Source organism: Nematolebias whitei, chromosome 14 (assembly GCF_014905685.2).
Source record: "Nematolebias whitei isolate Nwh7 chromosome 14, NemWhi1, whole genome shotgun sequence".
In the NCBI taxonomy this organism is placed as follows: Eukaryota; Metazoa; Chordata; class Actinopteri; order Cyprinodontiformes; family Rivulidae; genus Nematolebias; species Nematolebias whitei.
In genome coordinates, this window is record NC_056511.1 from 45,055,795 (window position 1) to 45,063,608 (window position 7,814).

Genomic DNA, 7,814 nt, shown 5'->3' on the forward strand with positions numbered 1-7,814 from the left:
TATATATATATATATATATATATATATATATATATATATATATATATATATATATATTTTATTTAATGAAAAGAAGTTACTTGAGTAAATGTGTGTGCCTGTGTAGAATAAAAAATGTGAAGAAAGATGGAGTAATTGAATAGTTTCCCATAAACACATGGGATATAGTCTCGAACAGTCCGATAACACTATTAGTTAATCTGATAAAATAAAATAAAAAGGTCTTCTCTTGTCCATGATGTGTCCACCATAAGGCGCACTGACGGGGTTTTAAAGTCCAATATATACAATTTGTACCGTTTTTAATAATTACTAATTAAGGGAATTATCAACAAAAACACGTTACTTCATTTTACAGCATTTAAAATTTTAATTAACATAAATGTTACTCTGTATAGATCAAAAGTTTAATAATAATCTGGAACTATATGTTAGTGCATGCTCAAATGAGTTAACAGTACGGCTCGACTTTAATTTGAAACTCCGCATAAAACCCAGTTCAGAGATCACCACACAATCACTAGTCAAGTCAATTTTATTTAGAGCACATTTAAAACCAAACCTGTTATCAAAGTGCTTAGTGCTTAACAACATCAATGGGAGTAAAATTAATGAAAAAATACCATACACTAATAATACTGAAGAATTGATAATAAAAAGCATTTAAAACATAGGATCATGTAATATTCCCAGTTCTGTTGTGTGTGGTTTGAAAACAACGCTACCTAGTGGACACTTGGGGAATTAGAGAATCTCCAGATGAACAATAAAATGGACGCATGTATTTGAGGTTGTTCCAGAGTTTAGGGCCCATGACTGAAAAAGCCCGATCTCCTCTGAGCTTCTTGTTTTTGGAACAGCCAAAAGCAGCTGATCAGATGATCTCAGGGCCCGAGAGGGAACGTAAGATTCCAGAAGCTCAGAGAGGTGAAGGGGTGTGAGGCCATTTAGGCATTTGAAGGTCAACAGAAGAATTTTAAAAACTATCCTAGTACGAACAGGGAGCCAGTGAAGGGAGGACAGAACTGGAGTAATATGTTCAGACCTACGAGTTCAGGTTAAAAGCTGAGCAGCAGCATTCTGGACGAGCTGAAGACGAGAGATGGAGGCCTGGCTGATCCCAGCGTAGAGTCTATGCATAGACTGCACGAGTGGTCGCGTTCAACCAGGGGTGTGGTGCACGCTTTGGTCGCCTGATTTATTTTTTTTTTAGCGGGGCCACGAGGTCTAAAATCTTAGAGCAGGTTGCATCATGCCTACTGAGCAGCTCCTGCGTACTAATACAGGCAGAGGTTTCAGCGACTGAAGCAGCATCAGTAATGAATGCAGAGGAAAAAAGAGCAGTGGTTGAAGAATTAAATATCCGACAACTCTTGAATGGAGCGGGGGGTTTAGACTCATGAATAACAGAGGTTTGGAAAGAAATGGGTTAGTGATCTGAAACAAAAAAGCATCCCCAATTTCCAGATTAACCACAGACAATCCGTGAGACAGAACTAAATCAAGTGTATGGCCCTGTTGATGAGTTGGACCAACATTTTGGCACAATCCACCAGCAAAAGTTCAGAAAAAACACTTAACTCACCAGGGACGAGCCAGGTCTCTGTAACAAACATGAAGTCCAGTCCATTGGAGCAGAAAAAGTTGTTTAGGATTGTTTTATTTGCCAGCGACCTCACATTCAGCAGAGCAATCTTTGTAGGACCAGTAGCTGAAGGAAAAGCTAAGCACAGATCAGCTGTTTCAGATTTTGGAGTTTGAACCGTGCCTCCTAGGATCAGAGATGCTGCAACATTGGGCGTGCCCGCGGCGTGGGCCAGGCTCGACTACGGGAATCGGACAGGACCCAGCAGGATCAGCGAAGCACCCGGACAGGTGAAAATATAGCAGATGGTCGGCAGGATATGATGCAGCAGACGGTCCGAAGTTTAAGTTCCACTGGAGAAGACCAAAACAGACGTGGGTGCGCATGCGCCAGCTGCGCTTACCAGGCCCGACCACTTGTAGCAGGCTGGAGTTGAGTGGATCAGGGAAGCATCCGGGTGGACAGTTTAACATCTGATGGTCAGCAGCAGAGAGCTTGATGCTGGCTTTAATCCTCACGAGACGACTGGCACGTCTTCCACGGCGCCTGGAGCGACAGTTTTCAGGCGGGCAGAAACGCAGCACGCTGCAGGTAAACGGGGACATCAACAAGCAGAGGGGGTGGAGGTCCAAAAATGTCCAGTGGTGATGTTTTTTTTTTAAAAATTTCTCTATAAACACAAAGTGCCGACCGGACGCTCTGTGATAAAGTGTATTAAAGTTTAAAATGTCTCTAAAACCCACAGCTGAATTTACACAAACTTGGTGAGAAACATGTTTTAAATGTGTGGAATTAAAGGAGATCTAAGTGAAATGTTGCCTTTTTTTTTTTTTTTTTTTTGTACATTAGTGTACAATTCTTTTGTGTGCACACACACCTACACACATCATGGCTTCAGATATTTTTGTAAGATATTCCAGGAAGGCCCTTTTGTCTAGTTCGGTCCTCACTGGGTACGTTTACATGGACATAAGTAACTGGATCAAATGGCCAGTCAGAATAAAAGTGTCATGTAAACGCTCCGTTCGGGTTATTTTTTTGTGTATTCGGCGCAATCCGATAAAATTTGTGATCAGAACGAAACGGGTGGTTTACGCCGATCCGAAACCCGATGGGTGCGCATGTAAACTCTTGATCTGTTCGTTTTTATCTGATGGTGAAAAACTGACCTGACTGCGCATGTGCGACTTTGCCATTTCCACCTGGCTAACGCTAATAATATTAGCATGTCAGGGAAGTAAAACTGGTCGGTGAGCGACACAACATTTCTACTAGAAACTTTTAAAGAGCTCAGAATGATCTGTATCACCTGTAGCTCAGTCAGGGAGTGCAGTAACGTCTCCAACATCATTAAAACCTGTCGCGGGTCCATTTTGGTGCTCAGGTTTGTTTACGTTCACCCGGAAGTAGAACTTCTTCTTCCGTGGTTTTTTTTTACCACTCTGCACATGTCAGTACTGCTGTTCAGAACAAAGCCCGCTGCATGTAAACACTCATCATGAACAGATTGTGCCCATGTAAACAATACATTTGAATTATTCAAACAGAACACATTTCAATCCGGTCAAAGAATTCTGCGCATGTAAACATAGCTACTGAGGGAACACTGCAGGTAATGATGTCCTGAGAGCGCACGCTGTAGCTGCACTCACGCAGAGACATGTAGGAGGAGATGTATGAAGGCAGCAGACCAAAACATACTTTATAAGTACAATAAATCATATTTCTTTGTCAAACATTGCAAAGACACGTTACCTCCTCAATAATCCTCGTGACTTTGAGGATTACCCATAGCCAATCAGTGTTTGCCCCCCACAAACGCCTATTCGGCCTGTAGAGAACCCCTTCTCGCAGCGACTGCTCCCCGCTTCTCCTCACCCTCAATCCACGAAGCAGAGTCGGGCGGAGTGTCTGCCTGAGAGACCCCTGCGTGGGCAGTCTGTTTCTCCTCTTTCTGGTCCTTCCCCCGTCTGTTCTCTGCCAAACTGTGCGCCCTGAGGAGCTTCATTAATCTCCCCCTCCATCTGACTGTCACTCTCACATCCCCCCTCTTCATTCACGTGAGCAGAATCTTGATCTTCCGACTCGCTTGAATTACATATGCACCCATCCATGTCATTATGACAAACTTTACATTTTTTTATCAACTTTTTTACTTGAGCATTCTCTTGCATAATGCCCCTGGACTCCGCAGGAATGACAGAGAGATTCAGGGCAGTCTCTGAGAACATGACCTGGCTGAATGCAGATCTGACACTTTAACTCGCCTGTCATGTATTACTCTGAAATATTCTGGTCCCATGGCAGTGTTAAACCTGACTGAGTAAGGCAGAGACTGCACAGTTTCTGTGAATTTAACTTTCACAAACCTTGTTCCATCCGCGATCGTTGTTCCTGGCCACACCCGACGCTTAATTGGTGACACCGCTGTGACTCCCCAGCCACGAAGCTTTTGTATAATCTCCATCTGTGACGTAGGCAGGGAGACCGAGGAAGGAGACAACCAGTTCATCATTTGTGAGTTCTTTTGCCATTATTTTCGATGAGCTGATTTTAAAGTCATCCAGGAGTCTCTTCTTTGCCGTGACGTTACTCATCGTTGCGTCATATTTTTTATCCGTTATTAGTCGACACGCCAATAATCCTCCACACAAAAGTCGAATATTCTTAATCCGTTCCAGAGTGTAAAGCTTATATTCTCCTTCGATCTCAATCTGTAACGTGTTTTTTTTTCTTTTTCAAATTTCTCTTTAACATTTGTCCGTCCTTCACTTCCTGGTTCCTGTTTCGTTCCATTCAGTGGGAAAATCGATTTTTTTTTTTTTTTTTTACAAACGAAAAATTGAAAAAACAAGAACGAAAGCTCAGAAGAAGAGGTACTTGGGCCTCAGTGCTCCACACAACTCTGACACTGGTCAAACCTTACGGCACCTGCTATTCCCAGGAAGTCTCCCATCCAGATACTAACCAGGCCTGACCCTGCTTCTCTTCCGAGATCATACGAGATCGGCCATGTTTTTTTTTTTTTTAATAATTAAAAATATTTACAGTTTAAAGTGTTCTGTACATACATGTATAGATATTACAAATTTCACATCAGGTGATAAAGGTAATTACTCATTTTAGATGTTTGTGTTTTTCAGTATCCCAAATGTCTTAAGTGGTCCAAAGATGTCTTCACACAATTGGTTGTCCACATGATATAAAGTTACACAATGATTTTGCATTAGTCCAACGAACAATTTCCACCGATCCAGAGATTTATTTTCATAGAGCTTGAAGTTCCTGCAGGTGTAGATGGAGTGCCTGGTGACTGACGGTATAATATTGCAGAGGAGATTCTGATTGTGGTTTTGTTCTTTGTGATTTTTGCAGTCCAAAAAGTCTTATCCAGTTCCATTCGTTGTTTGGTTTGACGTTGCAGCTGTTTTCCAGTAAGTCTCTGATCTTGTCCCATAAAATGGTGCAGCCGGGACAGCAGAGGAACAGGTGATCTAACATCTCGGGGTCTGAGGAACAAACTGTGCAATCTCTGCCAAACTTTTCTTTATTGATTTGGTGCAGGATGACGCCCGTAAAAATCCTCCTGTGTCTTAACAAAACATCTGTATTGTTTGCTTGTTTATGTCCGAACTTAATGTGTAAGTTTGACCAAATACCATGGACTGGTAGGTTATGAAATACTTCAGCCCATTTTTTGTTTGCTGTAGGTTCTTGAATAATTTGTGAAATTAGAATGTTGTACCATATTTTCGTTTTGACTGCTTGAATTTCTGTTTTCTTGTTGCCCAGCAAAAGGAGGAATGATGGGGCGTCATCCTGCACCTCCTGATGCCGTCTCCTCCCCTCAATGATCGAGGACCAGTGGAACGGTAGAGCGGCTTGAATTTTTTTACATTTCTTTATTGTTGTCTTTTCTGAAAGGGATGTTTGTTCTTATAAAATGACTGAAAACCTTGTTGATGTCCACTGTCCCTCGATCATCCAGAATCTGCCCAAAAGTGTGAAGGCCAGCTCCCCTCCAGGACGGGAGATCTAGCATCCTGCCCTCGCAGACCACTTCAGGGTTGTTGAAGATTGGCAGCGAGAGATGAGACCTGTACTTAACGGTTGTTGTTAAAAAGGATCTGACTTTGTTCCAAGATTGAAGAGCTTCTGAATGTAGTTCACTGATGTGTGATATTTGTGGCAGAGATGAAATGGAGCATAGATTAAAAGTATTTTTGGTTCCGAATGAATTCAAGGATGTTTGAAAGTAGTCATGCCATGTGTGTCTGGTTGATGGTGTTAAGAAATTTGTAATGAGTTTGATCCTTAAGGCTTGTTTTTTGGATGTGATGTCAACTAGACTGAGTCCACCCTTTTTATACGGGGCGATAATTGTTTTATGTGCAATCGTGTTTCTTTTGCGTTTCCAGATGAAGGTTGAAATTTCACTGTTTAGCTTGTGTAAAACTGGATTTGGGAGGTCACATACACTGAGAGGGTAAATGATTTTAGAAATGATTACAATGATTGTTTTCCCTTTTGATTGTTAATTTCCTTTTGTTTCCATAAATTGAGCTGTTTTTGAATTTTGGTTACAACATTTTTCCAGGTCTTGTCTCTCGCCGCTTCCTGCTGCTTTCCAAGGTGCACCCCAGGACCTTAATGGTGTCCCCCACCTCCCTGAAGGCCCACCTGCCCGGCGTCCGAACCGCCCCACCACAGTACATCATTTCTGACTTTTGAAAGTTAACTGTTGCTCCTGATGCTGAACCATAGGTGTGTAAATGTTTCATGACCAGCTCTAAACTTTCTTCATTTTTTACTGTGATCGTTGTGTCATCTGCATATTGAAAGATTTTACTGATGTTTCCTAATGGTGATTGTACACCTTGAATGTCCTTGTCTTGTTTGATTAGTATGGCGAGGGGTTCGGCCACCAGGCTGTAGAGCAGGGAGGACAGAGGACACCCCTGTCTGACTGACCTTTGTAGACTGAAAAAATCAGTGAAGTGACCATTACATTTGACTTTACTTTCAGAATTTAAATATAACAGCTGTAGTTTTTTGATGAATGTTTGTCCAAACCCAAATCTGCTTAAAATTGTCCATAAGAAATTGTGCTCTACTCTGTCAAATGCTTTGCTGAAATCTACGCTTAAGAGGATGCCCTGGGTGTTTGTCATTGACTGGATGGTGTGGTGGATTGAGAGGATTGTGTCTGATGTGTTTCTTTGTGGAATGCCAATATGATTGAGAAGAACTGATGATATTTCCTACTACTGATTTCAACCTGTTTGATAATAATTTTGCATAAATTTTATAATCTGTATTTAATAGGCTTATTGGTCTATAGTTTTTCAAGATTGTTTGTTTCTATTTCCTTTATTTTTGTATAAAATGGAGATGACGCCCTGTGAAAAAGTCCTAGGCGTGCACCCTGTCTGCTCCATGACAGTGAAAACTTTGAATAATATTGCACTGATTTGTTCTTTGAACTGTTTGTAAAATTCTGCAGTAATGCCATCTTGTCCAGGGCTCTTGTTTTGGTTTAGTGTCTTTGTGGCTAATTGGATTTCCTCTACTGTCACTGGAGCATCGCAGCAGAGACTGTCGTCTTTAGAGAGTGAGGAGTGGACCACACCAACAACTTTTTCTATTGTTTCTTGAGGAATGTTTCTGGTGGTAAAAAGGTTGGAATAAAAATTCTGAATAGTTTCTAGGATGCCTGTAATGTTATTTTTTGTCCTTTTCCATTGTCTAATTCAGTTATTGTTGAATTGATTTGTTTCTCCAGTCCTAAAAAGAATGCTGTAGATTTTTCTCCATCTGATAAATATTTGGCCTTACTGCGAATTATGGCTCCTACATTTATTGATTTCTATCCTGTCCAACTGTTCTTTTAATAATATATAGTCTGTGGTGTCTCTTGTTTTATCTTTTTCTAAAAGGTCTACTTCTATATTTAGTTGTTGCCTCAGATTGTGTTCAGTCTGTGTTTCTCTCCACTTTTTCTGTTTGCTGTGCTTTACTGTGATGTGTTTGATTCTTTGCTTGGCCTGTTCCCACCATCCTAACAGGTTGTCGGTGTGGTCCATCTCCTCAGTCAGGGTCTGCAGCAGGACACTGATCTTACCTCTGTAGATTTCATCCTGGAGAAGAGCCGCATTCAAACACCAGAGACCCCCATGTCTGGTGCCTCGTCCCATCCCAACCTCCAGGAAGGAGTGGTCGCTCCAGGCGT